The sequence below is a fragment of the Misgurnus anguillicaudatus genome, unplaced genomic scaffold (genome assembly GCF_027580225.2).
Source record: "Misgurnus anguillicaudatus unplaced genomic scaffold, ASM2758022v2 HiC_scaffold_34, whole genome shotgun sequence".
NCBI lineage: Eukaryota > Metazoa > Chordata > Actinopteri > Cypriniformes > Cobitidae > Misgurnus > Misgurnus anguillicaudatus.
The window spans coordinates 171,276-182,177 of NW_027395284.1; positions in this window are offsets into that span (position 1 = coordinate 171,276).

Here is a 10,902-nt window from a genome sequence, read left to right on the forward strand (position 1 = left end):
GGCAGATAACAAGCAATATGCCACTGAGGGCTTAAAAACACTGAGAATAGAAAAGATTAGGCCATTGACTCATGAACATATATAGTATACATACACACAGTATGTTCCTCTTGCTTCTTATGCAATGACACATAAATATCCACAGAGCATTGTGTTAGCAATGCAAATTTCATGGGTTCGATCACAGTTAACACAAATAGCTGTACAAATAAAAAAATATGTAGATTGAATGCATCGACAAAGAGTCTGTCATATGCATAAACAGGGTTTCCAGCAGAAAATTTGTTAGTTAAGGTGGTAGGGTTGGGGCCGGGGTTTGTGGTAATCAAAGGGGCAGGGCGTACACGTCATGATGAAAATTAAAATATTTTTATTAAAAACACTTAAATATAACTAATTTTATAATGACAGAAGAAAATATAAAAGAAAATGAACACATACTAGATACCTCTAACGGGAATAGCTGCGTGATGAAGTGAAACTAAAGGGTTAATAAACACAAACTGAAGCAGATGTTGTAGAACGTCTGGCGAACAAAGCACGAAGATTGTAAAAAATGATTATTTCCCACTATTAATTACATTATCTTAAGGGAATGTAACTACTGTAGCATTTAAATAATAAATGGTTAAATTATTTTGGCCATGTGGCGCGCGTGCACACTCGCGGTGTGAAGCGTGTCCGTGCTATTCTCCAAGATGTTTTATTAACTGGCTTGTTATCCTCTGCCTTTTGTGCAGCATTTTTTTTTTTTTTTTTTGACGACCTATTTAAGGCGGTAGGGTTTCCCAGCTAAGGCGGGCGAACTGCAAAGTGCTATTTTAAATAAGCATTTGCTCTTACATGGAAATTGTTCCTAATGTATGAAAGCCCAAAAACCTAAAAATATCAAATAAAAAATACTGTGATTTTCTCAATTCCTAATGTCCATTCACTATGTACCCAACAAAAGCTTTAGAGATGGTTTATTATGGGGTTAGAGCTGTGCACGTGTTACATTTAACAAAATCCCTGGCTGAACATAAACCCCTGCAATTCCACCATCATGCTGCCAACCCAGCATGCAAGCATCACGTGTTGAAGATTACACATTTGCAACCCAACGAAAGGTCTTAGCATGCGTTTAGCAAAGCTCCCTATGAAGACGAACAGAACCGGAGAGTGGAAAACCGATGTCTAGTAACTGTGTTAAACTCACCAATCTGCACTCCCAAGTTTAGTTTTAAATAACTAAAATCACAAGAGCTCACACACACGTTCATTGCTTAAAGCACCCCCACTGTGAATCTCCACCAGGGGTTCTGACAATCTCATGACCCACTTTCCCAGCTCAAATCCTATGGATGTAGACACTCCAGAGCTCCTTGCGGTGAGATTACTGTCACAAAGAGCTCATTTCTCCAGCTTCGGTCCCGATGAAAAGCACTCCATTCAGCCACAACTGTGTGAGCTTAGCGCTGTGTAAAATATGCCTTGGGAGAACGAGAGAGTGCCCATCTCCAGCTGGCGCGATAACAGTTGGGGGGCCATTGGGTCAGACCCCATGCCAGACCCAAACTCAAAGACTAGTGTGATCCATCGGACCACTCAAATGCCATTCAAATCCAACAAAAGAACTGTGATTGTACAGCAAAGCGCTTTAGGCTGGAAGATATGGGTGAGAATGAGTGGCCCCTGTGAAGGGACTTCATACAAGAGGGTTTATATCAGAAACAGGTTTTAAGGACACAATCAAAGCGTGAAAGGTTAAGCGAGGATGTAGAGAACGGGACAGACAAAAAAAGCAGTGAAGATGGATGAATCTGGGAAGAGTGTGACAAACAGTGTTACACAAGAACAGAGGCGAACATGAGAGTCGGACCGGGGTTTTGTCGAGAACAAAGCTGGAGAAAAGTAGACAAGAATAAAAGAGATTAATATGAAAGAGATAAATATACGAGGCAGGTCACTGAGGTGAGGCTGTGGGAGAAGACATAGCTAAAACGGTAGCTGTTTTTACCCATTTTGTGTTGTCTTTCTGTCTTGTGGGAAAGAAAGAAAGAAAGAAAGAAAGAAAGAAAGAAAGAAAGAAAGAAAGAAAGAAAGAAAGAAAGAAAGAAAGAACAGAACGAGAACGAGAAAGAGAACAAGACAAGGAGAGACAACAACAATTAAAGACAAAATAATGAAAGAAGGAAGAAAGGAAGGAAGGAAAGAAAGAAAGAAAAAAGAAAGAAAGAAAGAAAGAAAGAAAGAACATAACGTGAACAAGACAGGGATAGACAACAAACAGAAATGACAAAATAATGAAAAAAGGAAGAAAGAAAGAAAGAAAGAAAGAAAGAAAGAAAAAAGAAAGAAAGAAAGAAAGAAAGAACATAACGTGAACAAGACAGGGAGAGACAACAAACAGAAATGACAAAATAATGAAAGAAGCAAGGAAGGAAGGAAAGAAAGAAAGAAAGAACAGAAAGCAGAAAGAGAGCAAAACAGGGAAAGAGAACAAACAGAAAGGACAAAATAACGAAAGAAGAAAAGAAAAGAACAGAACAGAAGCAAGGAAAGAAAGAAAGAAAGAAAGAAAGAAAGAAAGAAAGAAAGAAAGAAAGAAAGAAAGAAAGAAAGAAAGAAAGAAAGAAAGAAAGAAAGAAAGAAAGAAAGAAAGTAATTGTGCAAGATTGAAAAATAGAAATAACAGACATGCAGAAAGAGAGAACAGAAAAAGAGCAAGACAGGGAGAGAGAACAAACAGAAAGGACAAAATAACGAAAGAAGGAAAGAACAGAATACAAAGGAAGACATTAAGAAAAAAGAAAGAATGCAAGACAGGGAGAGAGAGAATGAACAGAAAGAACAAAATAACGAAAGAAAGGCAGAATACAGAGATGGAAAGAACAGACAGACATAAAGAAAGAAAGAACAGAAAGAGAGCAAGACAGGGAAAGAGAACAAACGAAAAAGGACAAAATAACGAAAGAAGGAAAGAACAGAATACAAAAGAAAGAAATTAAGAAAAAAGAAAGAATGCAAGACAGGGAGAGAGAGAATGAACAGAAAGAACAAAATAATTAAAGAAAGGCAGGATAAAGAGATGGAAAGAACAGACAGACATAAAGAAAGACAGGGCCGGAGTGGGGCCACTTTTCAGCCCGGGAGTTTCAGGACTAAGACCGGCCCACTTTTTCCATAGTGTTATTCCAAATAAGCACTTTTTTCAAATTGGATAAATAAAGCAACAGTTCAGCTCTTACTATAGTTTCTATTAATATCATGGTTAAACAAATAAGGTAAAAGTTAAATAATATTTCACTTAAGATGAGAAGTTAACAAAAATATTCCTCTACACTCTAAAATAGGCTGGGTTATTTTTTACTCATAATGGGTAAATATTGGACAGAACAAATGCTGGGTTAAAAAAAACCAATGTTGGATTGTTGTTATGCAACCATGGATTATAATAACCTAACAGTTGGGTTAAAACAACCCAGCATTGGGTCAATTTTAACCCAGCAGCGTGTTCTGTCCAATATTTACCCATTATGGGTCAAAAATAACCCAGCCCTGTTTAGAATCTATTCCACAAGGAAAGGTTGATAAATTATTAGCATTGCTAATGCTATGAGGGCTATGATTAATCAGGTGCAAATGTCACCACTAGGGGCTGGCTGTGTTTGACTAAGCCACGCCCCTTTTTAACTCCCACCTCGAGGAGGTCCCCAAAGCCGACCCAATGAGCAGACAAACACGGAGACAGGTGAGTAAAATTTAAAACAAGCTTTATTGAATTTTTAAATACTTAAAAGGACTGGGGAAATTGGGGAAGGGAAATTTAAAACTAATGGCTTCTTCTACTCCCTCCAGGGGACTACAGCCACGGGGACAGGGATAGAAACAACAGGGGTGCCAACCACCATCAACGGGGGCAAGGGGGAAACGTCAGGCTTCCGCCTGGACCCTGCTGGCCGTGGCGCCCTCCTTCTTCTCTCCTGGAGGCAGACAATTTCTGGTGTGGCTGGTAGGGATCTTTCCCACTGTTCGTACCCAATGGCTCACTCTCGCCTTCTTCTCTCTCCACAGGCGGCCACTAGGACGACAAAGACACTGTTACTGACTTTGAAAGGGGTCTCACCGGCTCTCTGCTTACAGCTTCCTGGGTAAGTATCACGTTCACCGTCGGTTCCTCTATAATTCACCCTCGTTTTCCTCTCTCTCTCCACAGGTGATCGCTAAGACACAGAGACACTGTTATTGGCCTTTGAATGGTTCTCACCAGCTCCGCTGCTTACAGCTTCTGGGTAAGTATCGCGTTCACAGTCGGCTCTTCACTGATTCACTCTCGTTTCCCTCTCTCTCTCCACAGGTGATCGCTAGGACACAGAAACACTGTTATTGGTCTTTGGATGTTTCTCACCAGCTCCGCTGCTTACAGCTCTCTGAGTAAGTATCACGTTCACAGTCGGCTCTTTACTGGCTCTTGCTCTCGTTTTCCTCTCTCTCTCCACAGGTGATCGCTAGGACACAGAAACACTGTTATTGGTCTTTGAATGTTTCTCACCAGCTCCGCTGCTTACAGCTCTCTGGGTAAGTATCACGTTCACAGTCGGCTCTTTACTGGCTCTTGCTCTCGTTTTCCTCTCTCTCTCCACAGGTGATCGCTAGGACACAGAAACACTGTTATTGGTCTTTGAATGTTTCTCACCAGCTCCGCTGCTTACAGCTCTCTGGGTAAGTATCACGTTCACAGTCGGCTCTTTACTGGCTCTTACTCTCGTTTTCCTCTCTCTCTCCACAGGTGATCGCTAGGACACAGAAACACTATTATTGGTCTTTGAATGGTTCTCACCAGCTCCGCTGCTTACAGCTCTCTGGGTAGGTATCACGTTCACAGTCGGCTCTTTACTGACTCTCTCTCTCTCGTTTTCCTCTCTCTCTCCACAGGTGATCGCTCGGACACAGAAACACTGTTATTGGTCTTTGAATGTTTCTCACCAGCTCCGCTGCTTACAGCTCTCTGGGTAAGTTTCGCGTTCACAGTCGGCTCTTTACTGTTGGTCAGCAGGGGGGCGAAGGTCACACACCACCTCGCCGGGTCGAACGCTACCCTATTCCCACTGTCCGTAGGCCGATCGAATCCCGGATAGGGGCGCCCTTTCGTAGAGACCACGGGGGCAGCAGACCCGTTCGCCTCCAACTCTGCGACAATACAACACAGGTAAGCTTACACCACAAATGCTTTTAAGATGTTACTCACAGTCGTTTCTTCCGTAGGTCAGCAGGGGGGCGAAGGCCACACACCACCTCGCCGGGTCGAGCGCTGCCCTATCCCCACTGCCCGTAGGCTGATCGAATCCCAGGTAGGGGCGCCCTTTCGTAGAGACCACGGGGGTAGGGGACCCGTTCGCCTCCAACTCTGCGACAATGCAAACACCAGATAAGCTCACACCACCAATGCTTCTAATATAATACTCACAGTCCTCCACAGCTCTTGGCCTGCGTCTCTTCCTACTCGTAGAACAGCACACCGTGTATAATAGCAATGAGGTCTACGGTCGTTGGCCCCTCCGTCCTCCTTCCAGGGGAGAGAATGGATGGTGCGGGGTTTCTCTGACAAGACACACAGCAACCCACAGCAAATGCACAGCACCACTCTAACGTGAAAAAGCTTATGATATGTAAAATCTCACTCACCACACTACAAGTGCAACACCACAAGGGAAACGCCCGGTCTCTTCCACTGTGCTTGGGGCTAACGTAGAGGCGATGACAAAACGACCAGACCAAAGTCGCGTCGCGGTGGCTGTATGAAATGGATGCTCCTAGCGGCTCGCCCACCACGCTAATGATAGGGGTAGGGCCGCCTTCCTAATCCTGGAGGATTCCAACGAATCCCACAATGCAAGTTTCTGCTAGTTATACTACACCACGGGCATACTCACAGCGGATAGCCTTTGTGTACGTTGTGCGATGCGATCGAATCGCTTCTCGCTTTATTCCTTCCAAATTACTAGTTGGACCGGAGTTCCTTCTCCACCCGTAGGGTTGTTTCTTAAATCCAGCCGGTCCACCGTAACTGCAACAAGAGAAAAGGGAAGAGAGAGAGATATATCCAGTCACCACGTCTAATAATGAGCACAGCTCCGTTCCTCAGCACACACTTCGACCTCCAACTGTCATCTAACTGTGCTTTTTGTACTTCTCCTTACACTCCCGTTATCCAATTACCCGGCGATCTCGTCAACTAGGCACAGCTGTGCTCAATCCGCTGATTACAGCCTTCGCAAAACTGCCGGATGTCCGGTGTTTCCATTTTTCCGGTCGGGGCGGAAACATCCGGGCGGAACCAACTTCTTCGATTTTTTGGTTCCGCCCTGAAAAGTCGTCACCTCGTGACATCCTCCCCCGCCAATACATTCCAGTCCCTGGAATGCCTTTGAGTAGTCCACTCACCATAGCGGGAAGGGGGCCGGCCGCGGTTCTCCCGTTGGGAGCGTCTTACAGGGGAGTCAGGTGCAGCGGGCTCGGGCACAACCTCAGGTTGTCTTTGTGCGGCCAGGGGTTCGGCTGGCTCTGGTGCTGGTCCTGGCTGCCTCTGGACGGCTGGGGGTTCAGCTGGCTCAGGTGCAAGTTCTGGCTCTCCTGGGGCGGCTGGGGGTGGTGCCACCACAGGTAAACCTGGTACCACAGCCCATCCTTCCATCCAGGGGGCCGTCGGTGCCGGCTCCGCAACTACCTCCTCCGTGACCTCGGGAAAATTTGGACAAGGGCGAATCATGTTTCGGTGAACAACCCGTTCCGGGCCGGCCTTTCCTTCCGGCCGGATGGTATACACCGGCTGGCCCGGTCTCTGCTGCCTACAGACTACGTACGGGGTGGCCTCCCAACGGTCGCTCAACTTTCCTTTGCCTTGTCGCCGGTTATCTCGTACCAGGACTCTCTCTCCTGGCAGCAAGGGGGCTTCTCGGGCCGTTCGGTCGTACAACCGCTTGTTCTTTTCTCCGGTGGCCCGTATTTTCTGGGACACCTGTTCATAGGCGAAGTGCAGCCGTTGGTGGTGGCGCCCTACCCATTCAGTCACGCTTCCTTCCTCCTGGCTCGCGGCCGCTCCCAGGACCAGGTCCGTCGGCATCCGCACATGCCTGCCGAACATCAGATAAGTGGGGGCATACCCCGTCGTACTATGGATGCTGTTATTATAAGCTTGTAAGAGGTTCGGTAGAGCACTCACCCAATCACTCTGCTTGCGTTGATCCAAGGTCCCTAAGAGCCCCAGCAGGGTTTGATTAAACCTCTCGCAGCAGCCGTTTCCTTGAGGGTGGTAGGACGTCGTATGGGTCTTCGTGCACCCATACAGCTGGCATAATTCCCGGATCACCTTTGATTCGAAGTTTGCCCCTTGGTCTGAGTGTAAAAACTCTGGACATCCAAACGTTTGGAAGACGTGCCGCCATAAAGCCGTTGCGGTGGTACTTGCCGTCTGATCGAGGGTGGGAATTGCCCATGCATATTTCGTAAATAGGTCGGTGATTACTAAGATGTTCGGATAACGGTCCTGTGGCCGGCCCAGGGTCAGGAAATCCATCGCCATGATGTGAAGGGGGGCTTTGGCACATATGGGTATCATCGGCGCTCGGGCCTCTCGTCGAGACTTGAATAACGTACACCTGGGGCAAGCTTGGACCAAGCTACGCACTGATGCTTCCAGCCCCGGCCAGTAGAAGAACCTGCGTAGCAGGGATACGGTCCGTTCTTGTCCCTGGTGTCCCAATTGGTCATGGTAGGCAGACACCAGGGCTGCTGTTTGGTCGGCGGGCACCACGATCTGGCGCACCTCATCGCCCAGCTTCGGATCACTTACTTTTCGGCAAAGCACCCCCTCCTGTATCTCTAGCTTGTCCCACTGTCCCAGCAGTCTCTTTCCCGTCTCTGTCTGGGTCAGCCTCTCGGACGACGTTGGTCGCCGGCCTTGCTCCACCCACATCTTCACCTGCCATAAATCCTGATCCTGGGCCTGTCTTTCCTTCCACCGGCAGGGGTCCCAACCCCAGCTCCCGGGTACCGCCTCCTGCTGGCCTCCTGGTGCTTCCACAACCCCTATCAGGTAGCCTTCCCCCTGGCCTTCCTCTTCTTGGCCATCACAGCCACCGGGGCCGTCCACCTCTGGCAATCGGGACAAGACATCCGCGTTCGTGTGTTCCCGGCCGGGCCGATACTGCAGTTGGTAATCGAAGTTGGCAAGTTGTGCCACCCAGCGCTGCTCCACAGCCCCCAACTTCGCTGTCTGTAAATGAACCAGAGGATTATTGTCTGTAATCACCGTTACCTTAGCACCCCAGAGGTAGTCCTTGAACTTCTCGCTCAGGGCCCACTTCAGGGCCAGCAGTTCCAACTTGAATGAGCTATAGTTCGCGTCGTTCCTCTCTGCTGGGTGGAGGCTTCGGCTTGCGTAGGCGATCACCCGTTCCGTACCCGCTTGCCGTTGGGCCAAGACTGCTCCCAGCCCCAGGTTGCTAGCGTCTGTATACAAAAGAAATGGCTGGGTAAAGTCTGCATAGGCCAAGATAGGAGCCTGTAACAATTCCTGTTTCAACCTCTGAAATGCCCCTTCACAGGACTCGTCCCAATCAATAGAGGGCGACCCCCGCCCCCGGTTTCGCCCTGTGCCGACCAGTAGCTGGTTAAGGGGTTTGGCAATTTTTGAAAAGTCTTTTACAAACCGTCTGTAGTACCCCACAAACCCTAGAAATGACCGCACTTGCCTCACAGTCTTGGGTGCACTCCAGTCTCTCACCGCAGAGACCTTCCCAGGGTCTACGGCCACCCCAGCAGCGCTGACCACGTGGCCCAGGAACTGGACTTCCCGCCTCAACAGGTGGCATTTGTCGGGTTGCAACTTCAGCCCATATTTCTCCATCGCCTGGAAAACCTCTTCGAGGTGTCGGAGGTGGGAATCGAAATCTGGGGAATACACAATTACATCATCCAAATATACCAAGACTGACTCCATTAACTGACCTCCAAGACAGCGCTGCATGAGGCGTTGGAACGTGGCCGGAGCGTTACAGAGCCCGAAAGGCATCCGTTCCCACTCGAATAGTCCGAACGGGGTCGTAAAGGCGGTCTTCTCTCTATCGGCCTCGGCCACTGGCACCTGCCAATATCCACTGGCCAGATCCAAGGTGGAGTACCAAGCGGACCGTGTGAGACCGGCAAGGGAGTCTTCAATCCGGGGTAAGGGAAACGCGTCCTTCTTAGTCACCAGGTTAAGCTTCCGATAGTCCACGCAAAACCTCCAAGCTCCTGACTTTTTCTGCACAAGTACGATGGGGGCTGCCCAGGGGCTACTGCTTTCCCGGACGACTCCTCGCGCCAGCATACCCTGCAGTAGTGAGCGTACCTCTGTATACAAGGTGGGTGGGATCGGCCGGTACCTCTCTCTACTGGGTCCTGCATCTCCAGTCGGTATATGGTGTTCCACCACCTTCGTACACCCATAATCCTCCTCGTGTCTTGCGAATACATGTTGCCATTTCTGAAGGAGGGCTTGGAGTCTTTGTGTCTGCGCCTGTTCCAACTCTTCCCCTTGCAGGGACTCACCTGCCAAGTGCCTCGGCACGTCCCTCCTTCTGTTGTTCGAAGGGGCTTCCATCTGGGTCAGGGCCACCTCGATGACAGTGGGGCACACCTGACGGAACCTAACGTCTCTCTCCTCCCTCACCTGGTGGGGCGCAACCCCCGTTAATCGGGCCAGCCGCTGGTGTCGGTGTAAGTATACTGGGTAGGGGTGGTCGTTTCGGACCTTCACAGGGACCCTCCCCCGGCGGACCGCCGCTAGGCCTCGGGCTACTTCCACTTGGGGGCAATCGGCGTGAGGTTCGACCAATACCCATTCTTCGGGGCCAACTCCTCGGGGGGCTACTCTCACCCACACCATGGCCTCACTCCTAGGGGGAATAGACAGAGCAAATCGACACATCACTCTTCCTACCTCTTCCCGGCCTCTGCGGACCTGGGTCATCTGGACCCGACGACAGTCGGCCACTACTTGCTCCCATAGGGGCCTCTCGACAGGGGGGATCCTAGGGCCGGGCTTAGCCCGAAATAACTTCTCCCAACATTCGGAGAGGACGTTCATCCCTAATAGGGCTCGATGGGCACCCAAACATCTGTCCTCCACGATAATCACTCCTTTTTGGGGAACCAACACCCCGTGAACTTCTAAGTCCGTCAGCCGATAGCCAATATAAGGGATCTCTAGGCCGTTGGCGCCCCGCAACGTCAGCCAGGGGGCCTCCCCTCCTTGGGCACTCTGCTTCCCAAATACTTCCTGCGAGAGACTTTCCGCAAACAGTGTCACTTGAGAGCCCGTATCTACTAGGCACTGTATTGTCTTGCCACATACCTTCACCTCCGCCACAGGGCTGTGCCCAACCATCTGGTCTCTAGACTCCTCACGTCTTCCAGGGTCTTCTCTGGGGGTCCCGGCCACACGACCCACTGTGGCCGGTCGTCTTAAAAACCCCCCTCCGATGCCCTGCGAGGCCCACACTGGCGACTGTAATGCCCCGGTTCTCCACACCGATTGCAGATTGGCCGCCCTTGATCATCCCACTCAAAGCGGGGCCGGTTCAAACGGTTCGGGCGTCCCGGTGGCTCTCGGCCCCTCTCAGAGTAGACTCGCTCTCGGGGTGCCGGCCTCGGTTCCTCTCGCGCCCTACTTTGGCGAAGTTCTCCCAAGAGGGTCTTAGATAGCTCCGACATCTGCTCTCGGACATCCTTCAACAATTCCACCCTCAGGGCTTGCTTCCAGTCTGTATGTTCAGGTGGCGCTGCTGTGTTTCCACTTACGGCTGCACACACGGGGGCTTCGGTTACTTCGGCCTCATCACCCTCCAGGGCTAGCGCCTCCTTCTTTAGATCTTCGAA